We start from the raw sequence: 25,227 nt of genomic DNA on the forward strand, positions 1-25,227 counted from the left end.
CCCCTCTGTATACAGGGTAGATAGGGACAGGCAAATTAGAACTGAAATGAAAGGGCAATAAAGGCATGACGTGACTGGCTTACAAGTTTTCAAGAGGGAGTTTAGTTTAAGAGTATGCAGGGCAAGGTAGAGTCCCCCTCTCGATAGTTTTCATCTTGTCTAGATGGGTCTGGTGAAAAGAGATGGAGATAATATTCTTATGATTCAATAGTGAGTAATTGTTATCATGACTAATTGTGAGTGTCACAATTGTAAAGGTAGAAGTTTTATAACAAATGGAGGAGTAGTTAATTTTACAGTCCAGAAACAGAGGACCCTAGGACCATAAAGGGAGAGGAGCACAAGCAGAATGCGGGACCCTATCCAGAGAAGCAGTGACACCATAGATGGAGGCAGAGACGAGGACATGGAAAGAGAGAGCAGCTGAGGACGCTAGACTCATCGAAAGAGAGTGACTGGGTGCTGACGACCAGGAGGCAGCCTTGCAGAACGTGCCCCTTGGTTGTTTAAATTATTATACATTCCTGAGTGTTTTTGTGTACACTCTCCCCCCCAAAAAATAGAGGGAATAGAAGCAAATATTGTTGAATGATGATGCACAGAGGAGCTTGTAATCATTGCAATGAAATGATAGAGTAAAACCGATGTTATCTTATGTAAAGTATCACTAAATTCACAATAAAACTTTAAAAAAAAAAAAAGAGAGAGAGAGAGAGACAAAGGAGGGTCTGAATTTCATGTAGATGACTGAATTGTAGAGGAATTCATCATTGTGTTATCAACTGTAGCCTGGTCATGGGATTATTCATATCCTTTGGTGGAGGGCAAGTAGGGAAGGGACTCACTCAGCCCATAACATTATTTGTCCACCCTGAACATGAGATCAACTGGAAGTTTTTAAAAATTACTGATTCCAGGGACTCCATTCAAAGTTTCTGATGGAATTGGTCTGGGGTGTGGCCAGGGTACTGATGTGTTTTAACGGCTTCCCAGGTACTTTTGATATAGAGCCAAGGTTGAGAACCACTGATGGAAACTTGCACTTTGTATATTTTGCGAGCATTTTAAAGACAAAACAAGTACAGTGGTGTTTTTAGGATGCATCATAGAACAAATAACTTTTTCCAGAAGTACTTGGAGTTCCTATTATTCCACTTCTAATGCATTCTAAGGGATTTTGATTGAAGTGTTTATTTGACTCCTTAGTGTTCTCTCTTGATTAGTAGGCATTGTATTTTAGAATCATGGAGCACATTCATTGGGACCCATGAACATCTCTAGGTGGAAGGGGACAGTAGCAGGTGGAGCTGAATCAGGAAAGTCCAAAAGCAACAGGGCCTTTCAGAAGCACTCAAGCCTAGGATGAGTTTCTTGATCTCAAATTTGGAAGCGATTCTAAGAGTAGGGACTTGCTCTTCTTTCTATCTGGAAGCTTCATCCTCCAGATCATCACATGCCCTGTGAAATGAGGAGTTTCTCTCAGCACTTCTCATCTGTGTATACCTCATGGCATCTAGTAAGGTCAACTGCATCGATGAGTTCCTCAACAAGATACTTGATGATTTGAATGGCAAAACCCCACTAAAAGTAACATGCTGAAAAATCCTTGCCCAAAGTTCTTTGAAACAGGTAACTCAAAAGAGCCAAATCAGCATATCAATGTCTGATGATGTGGTTCTCTTGCTGCTCAGAGAGCTGCAAAGATTTTACGCTTGCACAAGCAGATCCTCTAAAAGAAGTAATTTTCTCTGGAGGAGAGTAGCAGAACACAGGCTCAGCAGTAAATTCACAGTATTTTACAAGAAGATGAAAAGTGAAAATCGTATGAAAAGTAGTAATCATATACCAGTAGCACCAATCTCTTGTACTTTAATGCTACGGTACCATAATTTGGCCATAATTTTTCCCTCTCTGTCTTTCTTAAATTTGGAATATGCTCATTGGCAGGTCTGTCTACATAGCATGAATTAAACCCACGGTGGCATAGACAGCCACTTGGGCATAATGTAGTCTATATTTCATATGTATTTTTCCTATCATTTAAATAATAGTATGCTTGCAGACTATATAAGTGATGCAGACAAGAATGTGGGATTATAAAGACATGGTTTGAGTGTGTGGGCCATAGCCCTTAGATAACGGTGGGAAGTAGTAGGAGAGGTAAGCACAGTTTTGTTTTTTTTTTTCCTTTCTCTCTTCTGTCTTTGCTTTTAATGGGTTTTCTGAAATGCTTACCTTCTCTAAATATTCATTCTGATTACTGTTTTGGAGTTGTTCCTCATCACTCAAAAATGGTTTATGACTGTCTTCAGTGTACATTTCCTTTAAATATAAACCCTCACACATGAGTCTCAAAGCAATATATGCAAATTCTAGAAAATCTGTGGGAAAAAAAAAAATGAGAATGAAAAAAACCAACAGTCACGCATAGTTCCACCACCCAGAGTAAAATCTTAATAGTTTCCAGTTTCTATGTGGGGATACCGTTGCATTTTCAGAACTTTTCTCCTTTGATTATGAAAGTAATCCTCATTGTAGAAATTTTAGAAAATATTGCAAACTCTAAAGCAGAGGGAGAAACCACCCATAAAGTAGAAATATGTTTTGGTGATTAGGATTTCACCACCACAGGCATGGAAAACAAACACATCAGGTTGATTAGTGTCTCCTCTTCTGCAAAACCCAAAATAATAATTTAAAAAACACAAACATTTATTTTCTGCCGTCTCTCAGCATTGGCGGTGTCTCCTTGTCCTGGTAACACTGGAGTCCTTCTGGCCGGGAGGATGACCGCAGAGAGGAGTTCACCAGCAAAGTGAGGACGGTGCGTGTACATGTGTGTGCATCTGTGTGTGAGCAGGGGATGGGGAGGGGCATGCCTGTACAAGTACTCAGACTGGTGAAGGCTAAGGAGAGAGGGTAGGGGCAGTGATCGGGCAGCTGGAGGGTACAGAGGTGGTCCTGTGCTGGGTCCTGGGCTAGGGAGAAGTAGGGGTTTACAGGCCATTCTGGGATGCATGTAGGGACAGACACCCTAGATCTGGTGTGAGGAGTTTCTAATGCAGGCTGGCTGGCTCTGTGATCCCACAGGACTGTGCTAAACCAAGTCAGACACTACTGCCCAAGGAGACCAAAATGAAGGGGAAATAGACTCCCAGAAGGTGAAGGCTGCGGGTGACTGAAGGAGTGAGTGGGTGTGTTACTGTTGCCTTGAGTTAGAAGTGGGTTCCACTTTAGGTGTCTTAGAAGGTGGTTTTGTGGGAACAACACTAGAAGCCAATCAGGCATGAGGGTTCTGACCGAGGACTAATACTGGTCAGCCTAGTCTTATGTTTATCTTGTTTATTTATATGGTTTTTAAAGTGAGTCAGTGGATGCCTGCCCTGCCTACCACACTGAGAAAATTATAATGAGAATTAAGTGGTAAACACCAAAGAACATTACTGTTGTCTGGGGCTTCAAATTGTTCCTTCCCAGTCAATCATGACTGATGAAGCAAAACCAGAATGAACCCAAATTTGTGAAATGTAGGTGTACCAGAACTATATAACTGGGATGAGAAAAGTTACAGGCCAATACACTGCTAGAAACTTAACTCCTTCTTGGAAAACAAGGGCAGAGTGCATGTTGTAGTGCAACCAAATCTCTTGATCTGCAGAGTCAAAAACAACAGTGCCCTGCTCAAAGATGGCGACCGACCACTTGCTGTGAATGTATGCCATCCTCCACAGTCCATAATTTCCATAATCCAGTCTCCCACAGCTTCTGAAAGGCTTCACTATGCCTCCACTGAGTCTTCCATTACAGGTCTTCCACTTGTAATTCCCCCCATTCTAGTTATCTTTCCGGTTCATTCACATCTTACAATACATGTTTCTTCGGATTTTACTATATACATGACTGTGGGTCATCCTGTGCCTCTTTCAGGTGTTGGTTAGGACAGCACTCCCTCCAGAGAGCCTCCTTGGACACCCCGTCTGGGTTAGGTGCTCTTAGTCTGGGATTCCATTGCAATTGACCCCTGGCATATTGATTTATTATTGCCAGTTGATTTCAGCTGCACAATCTAGTGAGCAGGCCTTGCTGATTGGTTCCTGTTGCCTAACATGTAGCACAGTTTCTGGCCCTGGTATCACAGCCCATTGCCACAGAGTCGACTCTGACTCATGGGGGTTCCATATGTTACTAAGTAGAATTGTTCCATAGGATTTCCTTGGCTCTAATCTGAAGGGAAGCATTTTGCCAGGCTTTTCTTCTGCTATACCACTTAGTGGGTTTTAAACTACCAATCTCTAGGTTAGTAGTTAAGTGCAAACTATTTGTGCCACCTAGGGACCTAGGGGCTAAACAAATCTTTGTTGACTGAAAGAGTAAGTATTGGTATTGCATCTCTGAAGTATATAATGCAATCGTTACTCATTTGGTATTTATAGAACTAGAAATGGATAGATACAGAGCAGAAAAAATAAAACTCAAGATAAACCAGCAATTTTAGGCATGTTTACACATTGCACTTGCCAAACTCCACTTATCTATTAAAATTTATCATCTGCTGCTTTCCCCCCAGGCCAATTCCTTGATGCCAGAGGTAACAAGAAGAGACCGGAAAGTCCTGAATTCCAGGTTAGCCCTGCTACCGTCCGGCTCTGCTTGCCAGCAATACAGGCTTAAGCAGCCACCCAAAGAGCCACCCTAAGATTAGAAAGAGCAAAGTCTTTGTATCAGAATGTCTGGCATGAGTGAATTAATTTAAACTAAGTAAATTCTGAAATGGTATCATTTGTACTGTGTACTTGACTAAGCCTTTGCATTGTCAGTCTGTGGGGGACAAAGTAAATCCAGGGGGAAAGCCACACAAATAATTCATAAAGCTGATTGAGCATTTCTGTCACAATAATAATAGAATCAGAGATGTGCATGGGCGGGAGAGGAAGGAGTAGAGTGGAGGGTTAGTGTTCTATTTATCTAAATACCACAAGTATATTTTTATATACTTTAATATACAGATTGTTGTTATAGTTATGTGCCGTGGAGTCGGTTCCGACTCATAGCGATTCCGTACAGGGCTTCCAAAGCTGTAAATCTTTATGGGAGCAGAAAACCTCATCTTTCTCTCGTGGAACAGCTGGTGGTTTCGAACTGCTGACCTTGAGGTTCACAGCCCAATTTGTAACCACTACGCTACCAGAGTTCCTTTAATATACAGATTGTTGTTGTTGTTATTGGGTGCCATTGAGTGGGTACCAACCCATAGCGACCTTATGCACAGCAGAACAAAACATTGTCCGATCCTGAGCCAACATCAATACTGTTGCCATGCTTGAGTCCATTGATGCTGCCACTTGGCCATCCATCTCATTGGGGGTCTTCCTCTTTTTCTCTGACCCTCCACCTTACCAAACATGATATCCTTCTCCAGAGACTGGTCCCTCCTAACAATATGTCCGAAGTATGAGAGACAAAGTTTGGCCATCTTGGCCTCTAAGGAGCACTCTGGCTGCACTTTTCCAAAATGGATCTATGGTTCTTTTGGCAGCCCATGGCACTTTCAATATTCTCCTCCAACACCATAACTCAAAAGCATCAATTCTTCTACGGTCTTCCTTATTCACTGTCCATGTTTTGCATGCATATGAGGTTATTGAAAATACCATGGCTTGGGTCAGGCGCACCTTAGTCCTCAAGCTGACATCTTTGCTCCTCAACATTTTTAAAAGGTCTTGTGCAGCAGATTTGCCTAATGCAGATACATTGTTTGATTTCTTGACTGCTACTTCCATGAATATTGATAGTTGATCCAAGAAGAATGAAGTTCCTGACAACATCAATCTTTTCACCGTTGATAAGAATGTTGTTGATTGGTCCAGTGGTGAGGATTTTTGTTTTCTTTACACAGATTAGAAGACCAGAAGTCCAAAGTCAGAACGCCAGCTCTAGGGGAAGTCTTTCTCATTTTGTTGGCTCTGGAGAAAGGTCCTTGTCTCCTCTCAACATCTGAGAACCCAGAATTTCTTAGAGAATTCCATGTGTCTTGGCATCAGTCTTCTCCTGGATCTAGGAGGTTCTCAGCACAGGGACCCTTGCTATATACAAAGGATGTGCTCCACTCCTGGCTCTTCTTTTTGGTGGTAGTAGGTCCCTTGATCTCTGCTTGCTTGTTTAATCTCCTATAAATCTCAAAAGAGGCTGATGCAAGATACAACTTAATCCTGTAGATTATATTCCACTTTATTAACATGGCTGCCTGTAACCATGTCTCATTAACATCATAAAGGTTAGGATTTATAACAGAAAACAATTACCTCATTTCACAAAATGGAGGATCATTTATTATAGGATGCTGAGAATTGTAGCCTAATCAAGTTGACACATACTTTGGGGGAACACAATTCAATTTATAACAGTTGTTGGGGGGAAACCATTTCCTTGTGATCCAATCATAGGTAAATTTTCACTTGTAGTTTTGGTAACTTTCTTAGAGCATAATGTATTTTTTATGGTGGCATATTTGTAGCATCATCTCCTGTGATCTTGGGATTGTTCCTAGTTTAAGCACATCTTCTGTTCGAATTGTAAAATTATCCTTAAACACATTATGTTTTGTTGTTGCTAAGTTCTTGGCCATATTTAATTTGAAGTAAATCTAATGAAGTAATAAATATGTTTAACTATTGATATTGTATTATATGAATTCATATCTAGTTTGTATTTTGAGTCCTAATGTGGTGCTGTAGGATAAACACTGGGCTGCTAACCACAAGTTTGGCAGTTCAAATATACCAGCCAATTCTCAGAAACCCAGTACAGGGTTGCTATGAGTCAGAACTGACTCGATGATACTTAACAACAAGAAATTTATATTAAATATCAAATATTATATGTATTGTTGTCATTGTTGTTAAATGCTACTGAGTCGGTTCCAACTCATAGTGACCCTGTAAAGGGTTCTGAGGAGCAGCTGGGAAGTTTGAACTGCTGACCTTGTGGTTAGCAGTCCAGTGCTTATCCTATAGCACCACACAAGGATTCAAAATATAAAGCAGGAATAGAATAACTTAATTATTACACTAATTAATATAAAACTTTGTAGTTCAGACTAACCTTGAGGTCCAGTGCTTATCCCACAGTGCTACATACACCAGGACTCCTTTGAGAATATTTGATTGTTGTTGTTGTTATGTGCCGTGGAGTCAGTTCTGAATCATAGCGACCTTGTGCAGGTTTCCGAAGCTGTAAAACTTTACAGGAGCAGAAAGCCTCATCTTTCTCCCATGGAACATCTGGTAGTTTCTAACTGCTGACCTTGTGGTTTGCAGCCCAATTCGTAACCACTACGCTACCAGAGTTCCTTTTGATTTTTGTGTATATTAAATATATCAAATATTCTCAACTTTATATTATAGCATGAATGATTCTCTGTCTAAAACTGGTAGCATGCTTATTGAATCATATAAGCAATATTTTCAGGAGAAAAACATAAATTGAAGACTTGAATGGTTGAAAAAGTAGTTCGCATTTTTTTAAATAAAATATTTGTAGGTATTGCAAGATGAACTTGAGGGTTATTCCTGATTCTTATCCTATTCTGGCTCCCCATCTCATCATTGTGTATTTAGTACAGGGTTGAAGTATCTTCTTCAGTTGAATGAAGTATGTTTCAGGGCAAGGAAAAGGTTATCTAATAATCAGAATGACAGCTTATTTTTCCCTAATGTGCATCCCTTAAATATTAGTGTATATCTTGAGATTGGAATAATCCGTTAAGCTTAAAAACTCTTCATTCTTCTTCAACATAGTTTTTTTTTTTTAACTTTTATTGCAAATTGAGTGAAAATTTACAGAACAGATCACCAGTTTTACATTAAATAAGTCATATTTTGTTTAATTGCAATGATTACAGTCCCCTCCATACACCATCAGTTAACAGTATTTACCTCTATTCCCCGCCAACCGCCTACCTTTAAAATTAATTAATTAATTAATTAATTATGTACACATACCACACAAAAAATGTATATATTTATTTAAATATCCCAAGGGCACATTTTGCAAGCCAGTCTCCTGCCCACAGGCACACAGCCTTTCTCAGTCCATGAGCTTAGTGTCCTCAGCTGCTCTATCTCTCTATGTCATCACCTCTGCCACCCTCTCTGCTGTTACCGCTTTTCTGGTTAGGATCCCATGCTGTACTCATGCTCTTCCCTCTTGATGGTCCTGGTGTTCTCTGTTGCTAAACTATTCCCCCCTTTTAGTTTCTCATCTTCTATATTTGTAATTGTGACAATCACAATTAGTCATGATAACAATGATTCATTATTGAATCATAAAATCCTATCCCCATCCTCCCCCATTCCCTTTCAGCAGACCCATCTGAAAAAGAGGAAAATTATTCAGTGGGGAATTCTACCTTACCTTCCTCATTCTGAAACTAAGCACACTCATGAAGCTTGTAAGCCAGCCACTTTGTACTTTTATAGTCTCCCATTTTTGATAGCCAATGTCTAAGTTGCCTGTCCCTAGCAACCCAGTGTACTGATGAGGCAATCTTGATCCTTGATATGAAGAATCCTTTCCTTTCATTTGGAATTTTGAGCAACTAATTTCATAAGCAAAGATTCAGTTCATCAAATTGTAGCAATTTATGCTTGCCACTTGTATCAAACTTCTTTTATCTGGTAAAGTTTTGGTCAGCAAGCTATCAAAGCTAAGTCAGATAGGTATTATCTGAAAGTTTGGGAGTTCTTGTATGCCTCCCCCCATTCAGACCAGGTGACCACGTAACTCTCAGCTCTATCCCTCAGTGGCTAGGTCAGTGTCCATGGTGGGGTCGAGAGTTCACATGTTTGACAAACTTGAAAAATAGATGTTCCATATCAAGAAAGAATTGTGTTGTAGTCTATTAATCTCATTGGTCCATCGAAGAAAAAGATAAAACTATTCCCTTAGACAAAAATGTTCGAAATTTATATAAAACTAAGCATTGCCCTTTGTTTGAAGAGAACAATAGCACAACCGTCTATGTGAGGATGACTGATCTCTTGCTAGATCTCCCTAACTGTTTATGACAGCAAAGACAGGTCTCATTAACCTGAGGTGTTGACAATTTAGAATTCACGGGAATAAGTTAGAAAAACGATAGACAGGTCCCACCCCTGAGTTTGTAGAGAGCAGATGAATGCTGTGAACCATCACCCCTGACGCCTTATGTTTCCAGTAAAGAGTTCCCCCTGAATTTTCATAGAGGGGGGTCTCCTTTTGTGTCCCTTCTCTCTAAAGTTGAAGTGAAAATTGTTTTAAGGAAAAATAGATCTATTTTCCAATCAAAGTATTTTCCAAGGCCCTAGAATCAAGTTTATTTGTAAATCTATAATTTACTGAACCATTTTACCTTCCTTGTAAGTGATTCATGTATAAATTAGTGATGGATTCCTGATTAATTTATTTTTGCTGCTGTTCTTGGATTTTAAAAGCTCACATTCCTCAAGATCACCCTCTTCATAAATACTTCAATAAATTTCAGCACAGAGCAACTGGTCAGGCGCTTTTCTTCTTTTCAGAATGATATAATCGGGCATTCTAAAGCAAATAAGAAGTCAGTGACCCTAAAAATGTGCCAGATTAAAACCTACCAATAAAAAAAATGAAGAGTTACAGGAGGAAATACTTTGCAGTGATTCTGTACGTGTCGCAAAAGCACGAATCGGAGCTCGGAGCATGGTCTGGTCTCAGTGTAGCATGCATCAATTCACATGTTAAAATCTTTCACATATGTTTATCCTCTTATGAGCATATTGGTGTACTACATTAGGTCTACTTAATATCTACTGAGAGTATTGATTTTTTTTTTTCTTCAGAAAAAATCAACATAGTGATGGTCTCTTTCCTCTTATAAAGCCCATTAGAGAAAAGCAGAATTATGTTGATGTACAGGAGAATGTTCCCTAATGCACAGGACATAATGTTGTGGTACCAAAGACTCAACTCCCTTTCAGATCTAATTAACTGATTTTGTCAAGCTCATGTTCTCAAATCCCAGTTGGCGCGGTGATTATGCTGCTATCAACGTAAGCTCCCCAATTTCCATCACCAGAAATGACTAAAAAAGAACTAATGAAAATATAATCGTCATAGTGATATTAACCAGTGATATTATTATATCCAACAATTACATGAACTATTGTTTGTTATTGTTGTTTCAATTTCATTTGGCCAATTTCTTCTAGATCATGTTCAATGATAACAAAACTCAAGTTTAAGAGCAAATGATTTAGCTAAAATGTTTTAGTAAAACTCAAGACTGTAAATCAGAGAATCTCAAGTCTCTTAATAGTCATTATCAGTTTGACACCGTCTTATTTTAAAGAAGGGCTGCAAATTTGACCAAACGAATGTGAATGGCTATAATTGAACTTCACAATACCAATAAGGGGGGAGAGGGGGAACCACTATATTTAGTGCTCCCATGCTACCCCAACTACATATTCAGGTTAAATGTGTGCACATCCTGGTAGCCGGAACATCTGTTTCTAGCTTGTTGTTCCTCTTGGCTGCTTTTCAATTGGATTTCCTCGAGCAGGTCCCAGGCTTGTCACTGAAGCCAGGGTCTGTTAACCATCACCACTGGTTCTACATTAAGTAGGAGGTTCAGGGCTAAGCTAATAACTTGCCTGCCTTTCTGACTGATCGTGGTGATGTTCAGCGCGGCCACTTATCATGCGGGCTCCTTTGGGAGTGTGCTCCTCTTTGTCTGCACCTCTGGCATTGGGTTTGATTTTGCTCACTACCACTTCCCTCTGAACCCCAGTTTCTGGAGTTGCATGTGAAAATACAGAGCTCATTGTTGCTTCTCTGAAGAGGCTGCGCTTTGCTTTGACTATGTATTCGTTGTCAGAGCGTCAAAGCACCCAAGTCTCAAACACAAAACATGCCTTTTCCTTGCCTGGGCAACTCCTAAGTATTCTATGTGATGATTCTCTTTCTTCCTTCCACTCTGAAAATTTTTTTTTTTTTAAAGGAACAATAATTGGATATGTTCTAAAGGAAGCAGGCAACTTTTAGAGAGAAGCACAGTACTTTAATTATGTGTTGTATTATGTATAATCATAATATTGTATTATGAATTGTGGTTATGAGTTGGTGTAAAATCACAAGTGGTAAAATGCTTGATGTTTATAGTAGCAGCCAAGGGGATGGAGTGGGGGTGGGGCTGAAAGGAACCAGGCAATTGTGAAGATTCTTATAAATGCCTTTATACGATTCAGTGACTTCTTAGAAAGTTTGCTAACCGACAAGCTGGCCAGTTGAATTCTCTTTCCATATCTTTTTGGTGGTAGCTTCTGACACAGCATAGAAAGTTGGACTCAGTCCAGGCCTCGTACCCTAACATTAGCACCATCTTGTTGTGACTCTCACAGCACATAAGCTTTCACAGAAAGAAGCTTCCTCTGCCAAGGCCTGGACTGATTTTAACCTTGACGATTATTTCTTGTCCTAAAATAAGAATTTATTTTTTCCAAAGCCTGCCCTGATCCCCTCGCCTGACCTCCTATGGCAGGGTAAAAAACAGACGGATGATTATATAAGAAGTAACGACCACAGAATGGGCAGGTACACTTAGTGAAGCTGAGGAATTAAGACCAGGATGCAGTGATATTCAGATACACTGGGTGGTTTCTCTTCTGGGAAGGGGGATATTATCTAGATTTCTGTCTCCCAAAGCAATGAGTAAATCCTGAACTTGTTCTTCTCAATATGATTAGAGATTCTTCTAAGGACATTGATTATACATCCTTTGCTAATCAGTCTTATTACTACTTCTGAAAAAGGGTCCAAGCTATAGATTGTGGTTGTTAAAATCTGCTCATTAGCTTTTTATAACACAGGATTCTATTTGTATAGTGGTTTGAGGATTAATGAGTCAATAAACTGATGACAAAAAATGAGTAAAAAATTCTGGCATTTTGGGGTGGGCCTATGAAGTCTCTTTTGACTTGGCAGGAAAACAAAACCAAACCAAAAAACTGCTGATGTTGGAGACTATGCAGATGGTGACTAGTATTCACAGAGCAGTGGGCAGTGGGTCTTGCACTAAGTGCTTTACCTGTACAATTTCCCTGGGTTCTCACCAGAATCTCCCAAAGTCGCTGTTGCCTTTATAATTATCTAGTCAAAACAGTGTAATTGCTCTACAAGTTTTGTCAGCACAGCAAAATTGTAATTCTTTTTGAGAAAAATCTGAGAAATACCTGGGTCTTTTTCTCCCCGTGCTCCCTCCCCTCCCTCTGTCCTCTCATGATGGAAGAAATGTTCATTGATCAGAAGTATAAAAGCCAACCTGAGAAAAACTTTGAAAAGACATGGTGCACACTGAAGAAGAATCACCTGAAACTATACTTTCAGTCCTGGGCTTTGCCCAAAGTCGGAGAGACAGCAAAGAGTAGTAGCTCTAGAAAAGGCGAAATCAAATGGTCAACAAATGTCCTTGTGGTTGTTGGGTGTCATCCAGTCAATTCTGACTCATAGTGACCAAATAGGAGAGAGTAGAGCTACCCATAGGGTTCCCTAGGGTGGAATCTTCATGGGGGAGTCCTTGTGTGGCACTGTGGGTTCATGCACTGGACTGCAAAATTGGTTTGAACTACAAGGTCGGTGGTTCAAGCTCACCAGCCGCTCTTTGGAAACGCTATACAGGGTTAGAATCAACTCGATGACAATAACAATCTTCATGAGAGCAGGCTGCCAGATCTTTTCTCCCATGGAGCTGCTGGTGAGTTCGAACCACTAACATTTCAATTAGCAGTCCCCAGAGCTTCTTATAAAGGGGGTTGTCTCTGACAATTAAGATTATTCCTGTTATGATGTGAATTTAATTAATCACTCTGTATCACAGGGATATCCCCACTTTCATTTTGGGACAGGTGTGAATATATATAGTAATAATGAAAGAGTTCCCTAAGAATCCTAACAGTGTTAAACACACTAACTATCCGAACTATTTCCAAATGCCAGAGAGGGAAGGTGGTCTTGCTGGAGGAATGCACCAAGTTAGCAATATTAACTCAGTCTCCTTATTTCAATTTTATAAATATAATTTGTTTCAAGTGATTTTATATATTGCATGTATTTTCGTGTGGACAGTAAATAACAGGAACTCCTATTTCTTGTTGTTATTGTCATTTTCTTCACTTCTTAGGACTTTGACTTTGACATAATTCTACTCAGGCATGAGGTGTAATTTTTATATCCTACTGCCATTTCTTAGCATTATATCTTAAGCATAATGTTCGCTATGGTATTAAACATAATAAAATAGAGTATTTTTCATGGCTATATAATAGTCCATTCAGTGAGTGGTCCAGTTTCCCTATAACTGGATGTTGAGGCTGTTTTCATTGTTCTATTGGTGAATATGGTTCTATATACAAAAATTTTAGTAGCTAGGATTTTCTGTTTGCCATAGTCCCCAAATCACTGAATTAAATGGAGTACATGTATGAAGAAATCGAAGGTTCTTCAATTTTTCAAGAACAGAAGAAAATCATACAATGTTTCAACTTCAGAGTGGAGCTAAGACTTCTCTTACCGTGAATGTACTCTTCAGACCCACATCTTATAATATGTGGGGTGGTTCTGGCTTCTTTAGAAAGACTGAGATGATATTCATAAAGGGGAATTAAAATAAACAAGCACCATTTCGTATCTTGTCTTCCAGTACAAACACATTTCTTACATACCTTCATGCATCTATAAATCTGGCCTGTGGATATATCTTAGGACGGTAGAGAGAATTAGGAGGATGGAAAAACAGAGAGGGGGTATTAACAGGTCTGTAATGATATAAAATTTATTCCAGGGGTGAGGTAAAACTTAATGGTTCATAAATAGCAAATTCATTATAGTTTTAATACTCAGGTTATATTAACACCATATAACATCTTTACGATACCATTAGTACCATTTAAATCCTAGACTCAACTTGAAAAACAAACATTTTCAAATCTTGGCCATGAAATGATTGGCCAGATAAAATGTTTTAATAAATATTATTGGACTAGAACATGGTTGGTTGGGTCATAAACTGTCTTATAAATGTTTGATGTCATCTGTTACACTACATTTTAAAATGTTAACAAATTAATTTATTTTAAAGGCCATATCAAGGTGAAAACACATTGTTTTCACTGGGGCATTTGGTAGTAGGACAATACATCAGATAACCATTCCTCGTTCATTTACACCAGTGGCAGGAGAGATGTTAAGACATAAAATGTGGTATGGTTGGTTAAATATTCATTTATAATTTGCATTCATTATTAAATTATGTGTTGGACTCATCTTTAATCTTAAAAACACATACAGTGTCATAAAGCTCTCAGAATACATAATACATACTTTATAATTTAGTGTTGTTCAAGTGTTGACCAGAAAGAAAGGCACATGAATGTTTGTCAGTAATGATACTTAATTATTCCAAGGAGATTTGATCTACATTGGTATCGAGGTCAATAATTCATTCAAGCCTTCGGGTCACTAAGAGAAATATCAGTTTGGGGACACCATCTCTTTCATGATTAATGGAGATTTCGCTATTTGCTCCGCACGGTAACACTGTCATAGATTGCCTGAAACCATTTCAACACAGAATCATGGCTGTGAGGGGCCCCTCAGTCTCAATGCCTATCACAGTAAACTTCACTTTGGCCTTGGAATCTTGGGGTTTCATATGGTCTAAGATTCAGAGCTCTGAAGAGACTACCACAAAATACAGTAAATTCTAGGCTCAGAATTTCCCATGCTTGAATAGTCAAGTATTTGATTAAGCTCCCTGTGCCTGTGATATTCAATTTGCATTTGGTAAACTGAAAAAGTATAGCCATCATGAGAAAGCGGGATGTGGCGGGTGGTGATTTGTATTATAGTAGCCTGGTAGCTGCCCAATGAACCATGTAAAAACAGTTCATTAAAATGTTTATGTGCTTGGCTGGTTAATGCAAAGAAAGCTTTATTGCAGCCTTATAAAACCTTGGTAACTTCAGGTTGGAGTCAGATCAATGCATTGTAATAACTCAGGTGAATGCTTTATCTCTCTGAAATGGCGAAAAGAACCAAGAGACTTCTTTTTCCTTCTTGTTTCTATAACCACATATTGTCAGGGTTTTCAAGCTAATCTGGACTGTATTCATTTTTAGCTCTTTTTACTTCAGATAATATATTCCAAGTTCATTTTTAGGCAAATTGTCCATTTTTTTTTTGGCATAAAACTATGGAGTATTGTTTCTAATAAAATCTAGTCAATGAGTATGTGATAGCTACACTTGTTTAGAAGTTAAAGTTTTATGGGCTCTCAAGTTATACAGATGTTGAAAAATAATCAGTATTAAATTAAAAAACAGACAGACTAATTTATTTGCCAGCTCATTTCTCCCATTTCTTAAACACTTTGGGGAATGTGTAGAACTATTTGAAGCCCATGAGGGTGCGTCTTATAACCATGCAAGACTGTCATTCTCAATGCTGACATTTAAAAAATTCTTAAATCAAAATAATTAGATCTTTAACAAGAAATAATAAGGACTTCTTTAAAAACAAGTTATTTTTTAATAGAAAATAAATGCATGTGGGCATTTACCTTTACAGGATATATACAGTTCAACTTTTAGATGGGAAATGGTATTTACAATTCATCTATACAAAACTGTCCATCAGAAATGGCTCATTCCTTAGTATGCTAAAAAAAAAAAAAAAAAGGCTCAAACATCAGTGCAAGAAGAAAATATGCTCTCAGGAACAAAATCAAGGGATCAAAAATTATAAAATAGTATAATGTTAAGAAACATGTCATTATGCATTTTCTGTCCTTCTCTTGTTTTGTTATTGTTAAATGCCACTGAGTCAGTTCTGACTCATAGCTACCCTGCTTAGGGCTTCCAAGGAGTGGCTGATGGGTTTGAGCTGCCAATTTTGAGGTTAGCAGTCCAGTGCTTATCTTAAAGTGCCACACCAGGACCGTCCCTGCCTCTATGCACCACTCTTTATCATAAAAAAACTGACTGCTTGGAGGAAGAGATTTTACGGTACAGTATCATTACAGTCAGCCAAAATATATTAAAGAGATGCTCATAGAACACAGTTGACCATCTCAAAATATTTTCAGTGTTCTGTGTATCAGCCAAGCTGTGGCATTTGAAAATTATATTTCAGTGTGCTTGTGAACATAAAAATCTACTCCTACCTTTCCCGTCTTCTGTAAAATTTGAGACTGGTTTGCTGCTCAGAAGTGATATTCCAGGCTACACTTTCCTAATTCCCTATTCTAAGAGGGTTTCTTTTGGGATTTGGTCCTATATCTTATCAGTATGAATTTGACAGACACACATTGTATATATGATATTCAAAAAGTATTAGCAATAAATCAAAGCTAACAGTAGTATAATGCCTTGGCCATGGTAGACATTCAATATATATTTGTTGAATGACTGAATGTTGAGGGAACACACTTTTAAAATCTGCTTTGATTTTGGTGTGTATATTTTCACAGTTATAAAAAGAGAAAAAAAAGAGAGAGAGAGAAATCAAAGCCCCCCCCCAATTTTTTTTTTTTTTTTTGCTTTAAAATCTAGTGGCTAGGTCCTCTTACTTGAGAATATGAAACTGGAAGAAAGGAATGGAAGGGAAAACCCCATGAAATAAAATGTGAAGCTGAATGTTTACCTGTGTTAGAGCCCTAGAATTCATAATTTTCAGAAGGACCCCAAACACCCTCTAAAATGTCTATTAGCACACTGCTGCACATACGATCATTTTGTTTCTCTATGTGGGTTTTGCTCCTTGGATACCCTGTATAGGTTCACTATGAGCTGTAATCATCTTGAAGGCACTCAACGACAACAACATGTGGATTTTAAATGGAGACTTTGGGTTGTTGAGTTGTATCTAAAGTCATGCCAGTTCAAGACCCCTTCATAGAGAATCTGTTCGTATCATTTTAGGCTGCACATCTCATCATTTTTTCTCTAAGATTAAGGAGCTATAAGCAGTGATATGGGAGCCTATGCCTTACCCTCTGGTTCATGACTACAGCTGAAGTGCTGACTCGTTACCTTATACCAGTACTGGAGACATTAGCAGTCGTATTTAGATTTGGATGAGATCCCAGAGCAAATCAAGAATAAATTTTTAACAAATTTGTTTGACTAAAATCTGTGTACGTATCTGTGCAGCGATACTTGAGCACATGATGATAAAATGTGCAAAGACTGTGGAGTTAAATATTAAAAAGGAAGTACATGCTCAGCATTCCTCAAACTGAAAGAACTGAAGAAAAAATTAAAGCCTAAAATCGCAATATTGAAGGATTCTATGAGCAAAATATTGAATGACAGCATCAAAAGAAGATGGAGTACACAGAGTTACAGTACCAAAAAAAATTGGTCAATATTCAACCATTTCAAGAGGTAGAATATAATCAAGAGCCAATGGTAGTGAAGGAAGAAGTCCAAGGTGCACTGAAGGAATTGGCAAAGAACAAGGCTCTGGGAATTGATGGAATCCAAATTGAAATCTTTCAATGAACTGATGTAGCACTGGAGGCACTCACTCATCTAGGCCAAGATATTTGGATGACAGCTACCTGGCCAAATGATTGGAAGTGATCCATATTTGTGCCCATCGCAAAGAGAGTTGACCCAATGAAATGTAGAAATCATTAGACAACATCATTAATATGCATGAAAGTAAAATTTTGCTGAAGAAAATTAAAAAATGATTGCAATAGTACATTGATAGGGAACTGCCAGAGATTCAAGCTGGATTCAGGCAAGGACATGGATCAAGTGATACCATTGCTGACTCAGAAGGATCTTGGCTGAAAGCAGAGAATATCAGAAAGGTGTTTACCTGTGCTCTATTGACTATGCAAAGGTTTTGGACTAGGGATCATGACAGGCTACGGATAACACTGAGAGGAATGGGTATTTCAGAGCACTTAATTGTACTAACGAGGAACCTGTACATAGACCAAGAAGCAGTCATTTGAACAGAACAAGGGGACACTAAATGGTTTAAAATCAGGAAAGGTGTGCACCAAGGTAGTACTCCTTCACCATACTTAACCAGTGTGTATGCTGAGCAAATAATTCAAGAAGCTGGATTATATGAAGAGGAATGTGGCATTAGGATTGGAGGAAGATTCATTAACAACCTGAGATATACAGATGATACAACCTTGCTTGCTTAAAGTAAAGAGGATTTAAAATACTTACTGATGAAGATCAAAGACCACAGCCTTCAGTATGGGTTGTACCTCAGTGTGAAGAAAACAAAAAAACTCTCTACTGGACGAACAAATAAAATGACAAATGGAGAAAAGATTGAAGCTGTCAAAGACTTCATTTTGTTTGGATCCACTATCAACACTCATGGAAGCAGCAGTCAAGAAATCAAATGACATATTGCATTAGGGAAATCTGCTGTACCAAACCTCTTTAAAGTGGTCAAAAGTAAAAATATCAGTTTGAGAACTAAGGTGGACCTGACCCAAACCCTGCTATTTTCAATAACCTCATATGCATATAGAATTTGAATAAGGAAAGCAGGAGAAAAATCTATGCATTTGAATTATGGAGTTGAATATTGAAAATACCAAGGACTGCCACAGAACAGACAAATCTGTGTTGGAAGAAGTATAGCCAGAATGCTCCCTAAAACCAGGATGGCGAGATTTCATCTCTTACATTTGGAACATTATCAGGAGAGACAAGTTCTTGGAGAAGGACATCATGCTTGGTAAAGGATCAGAAAAAAAGAGGAAGTCTCCCAGTGAGATGGATTGGCACAGTGGCAGCAGCAGTGGGCTCAAGTGTAACAACAATTGTGAGGATGACGCAGGACTGGGCAGTGTTTCATTGTGTTGTGCATAAGGGTGCTATGAGTCAGAACCAATTCGACAGCTCCTAACAGCAACATTAGAAGTGGGGAACGAAGGCTCTAGATTTGAGCCTTACTATACCTGACTCGATGGCACTTAACAACAACAATACCTATCATCGTCCTGGTGTGGCACTGTGGGTTAATGCGTCAAACTGCAAAGCCATTTGAACTGCAAGGTCGGCGGTTCAAGCTCACCAGCTGCTGCTTGGAAACCCTATACAAGGTCGCTATGGGTCGGAACCGACTCGATGGCACTTAACAACAATACCTATCATCTAATCTTGATTTAAGGAGCTCTGGTAGCGTAGTGGTTACGAATCGGGCTGCGAACCTTAAGGTCAGCGGTTCGAAACTACCAGCCGCTCCGCGGGAGAAAGATGAGGCTTTCTACTCCCGTAAAGATTTACACCCTCGGAAAACCTGTACAGGGTCGCTATGGGTCGGAACCGACTCGACGGCACTTAACAACAACAACCATCTTGATTTGGCACTGTAGAATCAGCATTGGACTGGTACAAAGTTGGTTCAAACCTACCAACTACTCCTCAGAAACTCTGTACAGGGTCACTATGAGTCAGAACTGACTCGATGGCGCTTCATAACAACACACCTATTGTCATGGTTTTTCAATTCCTAGGTTTAAAAAAGAAGAGATCTGATCAGTTTAATTAAGGTTCTCATCTCTTGCAGTTTTAATCAGGTTCAGTTGGGTGGAGAAGGGAAGGCTTGCTAACCATGTGGGGCTCCTCAAGTCCTCTCAGATTTAATTGCATGAGTAAATGACCCTAAGTTCTGCTGCATATCAACTTGATGTGTGTAATTGATAACCAAACATTTTTTACAGACTGTTAAATGGGAAGGCCACAATGAAATGTATATAATGTTGATTAAAGTGATTTTTTTTTTTTACAAAAGGGTCAGAGACATTAACAAGTTAAAAGAAAGCGTGAGCTCTGTTCTTACACTTCTAACCTTTGGTCGTTTATTTTCCCCCTATAATTGACACCACATGTTTACTGTGCCTATTTTTGTCAAATTTTTAAGGCTGTAACTATTCAATGTATTTAGAAGTGCTCTTGAGATTAAGGCATTCTCAGAGTACTCAGAAAGGTAGATTTCAGATATTATTGGAGCACATGGTAAAGGAGAAAGATTTAAGTAAACCCCTCTAGCGAGCCTTATATTAAAGTGTCTGGCTCGTAAAGGCCAAGTAAAGTAACAGTAACTCTGAAAAGGATTAAAATGGACATCTAAATGATAATTACTGGGTAATTTTGTTTTGGTTATAATTTGTGGTGTTATTTTTATAACTGACATGAGACATAATATATTTTTCAGGGTTCTGCAATCGTGGAGCAACAAATGGAAGCTGTCATGAAGTATTTGCTGAAACAGTTATTGAAGAAAGCTGTGAGGTTGAAATGCTGCGCAGTCTAAATCCCACCCCCCTTCCATCAGTAAATTACTTTTCTTAAAATGTACTGACTGAGGACATGTATAGTGTAGCCAGCCCTTTGCCTTGGATTTTAAAATCCTCTCATTTTTACTGATGCAAAACTGACCAGGTATCTTTCAGGGGGCTTTCCAACGCATCCAGTGTGAGTACAAACCTATTACTGAGTATTTGATGCTGTGGATACATGTTGTTTTGCCTCTTCTCTAGTGTGGTTCCTCTTCCTCTTCATCTCCCTTCGTGTGTTCTATGTTTTGGACACGTCTGCAGCACCAAGGACACTTCAGAGCCTTTAGTTTGGGATCCTTAACTGGTAGTCCTCAAGTCTCCCAAATTTATTGACCCCTACCAGAGACATGAACTGAGACCGAAGGACGGCCAGACCACCCAAACTCCCGCAACAACCAGGTGGTACTTCCATTCGGCCTTTTCAATGCAGAATGATTTCATGAAATGTACCACTTTACTCATATGGCTCTGATCATTTGCTGACTTGCCATTATAATTATTTGTGTGCAGGTCTTAGCTCCTTGGCCGGTAGGAACCAATCTGGAGGCATTCTGTGCACTTCTCCTCTTTCCCTGGGTTCAGCAGGGTGCTCGGCACAACAGGGAAATGCAGGAGACAGACACTGAGTAAATTAATGACACTGAAGCTCCAGACACAGAATACCCTAAAGATGATCCAAGTATCAGTGCCCTGAGGCTGTCCACATCCCCTGGTTGAATCTGCACCCATTCAAAATAGGGAGAGCTTTCAATTAGGAACATTTCCATTTTCTGATGTCCTTAGATATGAAATCAAAAGGACATACATTGTTAAATTTCCACAATATCTTATTTCTAGAGCTTCGAAATCAAGATGTTATATTTTCTCCCATTGAGTAGGAAATAGCTCTCATGGCCTGTGGTGGCAGTACAAGGCTGAAGGAATTATAATGATCCTTGAACTACAATCTTCTGATAACATATTTTATTAAATGGTGGGAGTCCAGAGTAAGACTTGTGGGTGAAACTAGTGTGTTTCAAGTAATTCTAATTCCCAGGCACAGAAACTGTATGTTGCAGCAGCAGAATTTTATTTTAGGAGTGTTTTTGCTGGGGGAAGTTCTACCAATCTATTTTTTCTCCTCTATTATAGGAAAAGGGGAACTTAGATAACCTCAAACTCTAGAATACATTTAACTTAATGAATATTCGAGGCACACTGAAGTTGCACTTTGTTAAGTTAATGTGACTTGGGGAAAATAGACAAGGAAAAAAAGGATCCCTGGTGGTAGAGTGGTTAAGTGCTTAACTGCTAACCAGAAGGTTAAGGATTCAGATCCATCAGTCCTTCTATGGGAGAGAGATGGGGCAGCCTGCTTTTGTGAAGGCTTATAACTTGGAAACCCCATAGTTAGGTTACACTTGGCTCTGTGGGCTGCTGTCAGTCAGAATTGGTTTGATGGCAAGGATTAGGTTTGTGGTTTGAGACAGAAACCAAAATAACTGTTTCTCTATGAATTTTTCTAATTTTCCCAATTTTTCTTGGTTACCTCCTTTCTGGAGTCCTGGTGTGAGCTGGACTGCAAGGTTGGCGGTTCAAGCTCACCAGTTGCTCCTCGGAAACCCTAAACAGGGTCGCTGGGAGTCGGAACTGACTAAAGGCACTTCACAACAACAATGCCTCTTTTAAATCCCATATTTAGAGATTTAAAAAGATGTACATAGATAATGAAATAATTCAAAAGGTTATGAAAAATCAGTACTTTTCCACTTATATTATTTTCCAGAAAAATAATTCTTTAGTTCCAACTTCTCTTTTTCCTCAATTTCTATTCCAGTTTTTTATATTCATTTTTAATTGAGATAAAGTATTTTCAATCAGAAGCTTATCAATTCAGGCAAGATATTTCTAATAAAAGTTATAGGAGAAAAATTCAAAAATACTGAAGTTAGAAACATGTTTGTGTCTTTTTTCCATGACTAACCCATGTCTATTCTCTATGAAATTGATGTCAAAAAAGTATTATATATTTTCAGTAGGAAATAGAAGACTGCCCTCTACTATCCTTGTCAGGACGTCGTATCCCTTTAATCATACTTTTCATTTCAGTACATTGAAATTTCCGTTACCAAGGACAACATCATAAATAAAAGTGTTTGTGAAATTTTACCTGCAGCTTCCTAACTTTGTGCATTAAGCATGAGACTAGCAGAGAGGTGGTCAAATGTGAAAATTTATAATCATTTATTACGTACGGCTGAAGCAAGAAGGGAATAAAAGCGTGAAGGCATACATCTATAAACGGAAGCCGAAAAGCTTAAATGAAAAGTAAAGTGAATTTCTGTGTCTTGTCATAAAGTAATGAGAAGCTAGAGCTTTTATTCATAGCAACCCAAGATGCATTTACTCTCAATCTAGCTCCAGCAGTAAACGCTTCCCTGATGTATTGCTTTGGACTTACAAAGAAATATTTGTGCTCTACATAATAGTATAGTTACGAGAATTACTGCATGGTTGAGAAGATTCTATAAAGGTTTATAGCTGGTGGTGTTACTGTAATTTAATCACAATGTAGCTAATGTAGTACTTTAATATCACAGGTTACTTTTTTATTTACCATTTATTAGTAACTGACAGAGTCGATCATTTCTACATCATAAACAAATCATGGAGAGATTCTATAGGAACCCTACAATTCCAGAATAGATGTACTTGCTCTGTTTTACACGACCACGTTCTTTCCCTGTAATGAACTAACCATCAAATTATTATTTTGATCTGGGCAGTGTAAGCCAGGTTTCTTATTCTCAGCCCATTGGCCAAAGAAAACTTGACAACATTTTATGTCATGAATACAATTAGTACTACATGTCATTTATGCACAGAAGTAAGTCATTGATCTAATTCTAGCGATGAACAGAAGTGATTTCTAAAAAATGTGATGCCATTTAGCTAGAAAGGATTATCAAACTATAATACAGTCATGAACATCATCACACTATTAAGCTGAAGTCAATGGTGTCCCATGAAAATTTTCTTTAAAAAGTATTGGTTTTTACACTTGAAAACTAAATGTAACTGCTTTTGTACTTTGTTTATATATATTCTCCTCCTTAATAGATAGACAGTAGTAATTAGTTATTGCATAAGCCAGGCCACATTAATATGTTTGTTGTGAGGAGAATTAATGAAGACTAGTAAAAGGAGCTCTGGTAGCGTAGTGGTTACGAATTGGGCTGCGAACCTCAAGGTCAGCAGTTCGAAACTACCAGCTGTTTGGCAGGAGAAAGATGAGGCTTTCTGCTCCTGTGAAGATTTACGGCCTTGGAAATCCTGTACAGGGTTGCTGTGGGTCAGAACCGACTGCACGGCACATAACAACAACAGTAAAAGAATGGTATTAATGTTTAGAAGCTGTCAGGTCAGTTCTGAAGCACTGTAGAAAGTAGAATGAGGACAAATCTAGTTTAAGCTTCTGACCTAGGACAAGACTCTTGACCTCTAGGAGTCAGAGTTGTTGTTTTTATGTGCCGTTGAGTCGGTTCCAACTCATAGCGACCCTGTACAGGGTTTCTGAGGCTGTAAATCTTTATGGGAGTCACAGTAGTTCCATCTATAAAATAGAAGTTGTGGTATTTGTCCTACTAATCCTTTGTTGTAAAGATCAAATACGATACTGTATGAGAAGAACTCTACAAAGAAAAAGGGAGGTACACAAAGTATCAGTGCTTTGGACATAAAATCAATGTGGAATTGAATGTTCAGAACAGGTACTGTAAAAATATTTTTTAAAAGGTTTTATTACAAAACCAAGCAAACCTGCTGCCACTGAGTCATTTCCAACTCTTGACCCTATAGGACGGAGTAGAACTGCTCTGGAAGAGTTTCTAAGACTTTAAGTTTTACAGGAGCAGAATGTTGCATCTTTCTCCCATGGAGCCGTGGGTGGATTTGAACCACTGACCTACGGTTAGCATCCCAACTTGTAACTATGTCTCCAGGGCTCCTTTTTTATTTGAAGAGGGTACAAAGTCATGTGAAAAATGGCTAATATTTATTGAGAACCTATTATGTGTCAAGACACTGATAGGGCCCACTGCATTAGAATAGTTGATAAAGGAGTTCCTGAGAGGATAATGCATTTAAACGAGGGCAACATCAGTATATGATTCCTGGGCATTTACACACCCTTAAATTCTTCCTGGACCTTCAATTTACCTAGGACTCATCCCGTGTGAAGTTGTTAGATTATAATTCAGCAACAGTGACTGATCTCTAGTTTGGGAAGTGATCCTTCTGGAAATAAACATGGCCCTGCTAAAAGTATAACCTTAGATTAACAACTCAAAGAAAGAGAAACCTTCTTCAAGTAAATGAAGTGACCATTCAGTTGAGAACAGAAATGTCAACACAAGTGTGGACTTTATTGATTTTTTCCATGGATGTGATTTAGTTCCTGGGGCCTGGAGTAACCTCCCCTTTTTCTGTCACAGTCTTGTTAATTCTTCAGGGTCCAACTGAAATGTTACCTCCTGCATGATATCTTCCTGTCTACTCCTTGTGTTCCTTCATTCATTCTCACTTATAATTCTACAATTCTACTTTTCCTGATATCAGTGTTTATTATATATTAAGTTCTTGAAGGTCTTCATGTCTGTGTTACTTTTGGCGTCTTGAAAGTCTTCATGTCTGTGTTACTTTTGGCGTCTGGTATCATGTTTCCCATGAACTCACACTCAACAAATGGCCATTGAATTATGGCACAGTGGTTAAAGTGCTCAGTGCTAACCAAAAGGTTGGCGGTTCAAACCAACTAGCCACTTCACAGGAGAAAGATGTGGCAGTCTGCCTCTGTAAAG

General features: G+C 38.7%; 1 pseudogene; it reads right to left on the bottom strand.

Annotated features, from left to right (window-relative positions):
- Nucleotides 1-25,227, bottom strand: part of LOC102819057 — a 170,234-nt pseudogene that overhangs the window by 69,968 nt on the left and 75,039 nt on the right.

This window comes from Chrysochloris asiatica, unplaced genomic scaffold (genome assembly GCF_000296735.1).
Source record: "Chrysochloris asiatica unplaced genomic scaffold, ChrAsi1.0 scaffold00009, whole genome shotgun sequence".
In the NCBI taxonomy this organism is placed as follows: Eukaryota; Metazoa; Chordata; class Mammalia; order Afrosoricida; family Chrysochloridae; genus Chrysochloris; species Chrysochloris asiatica.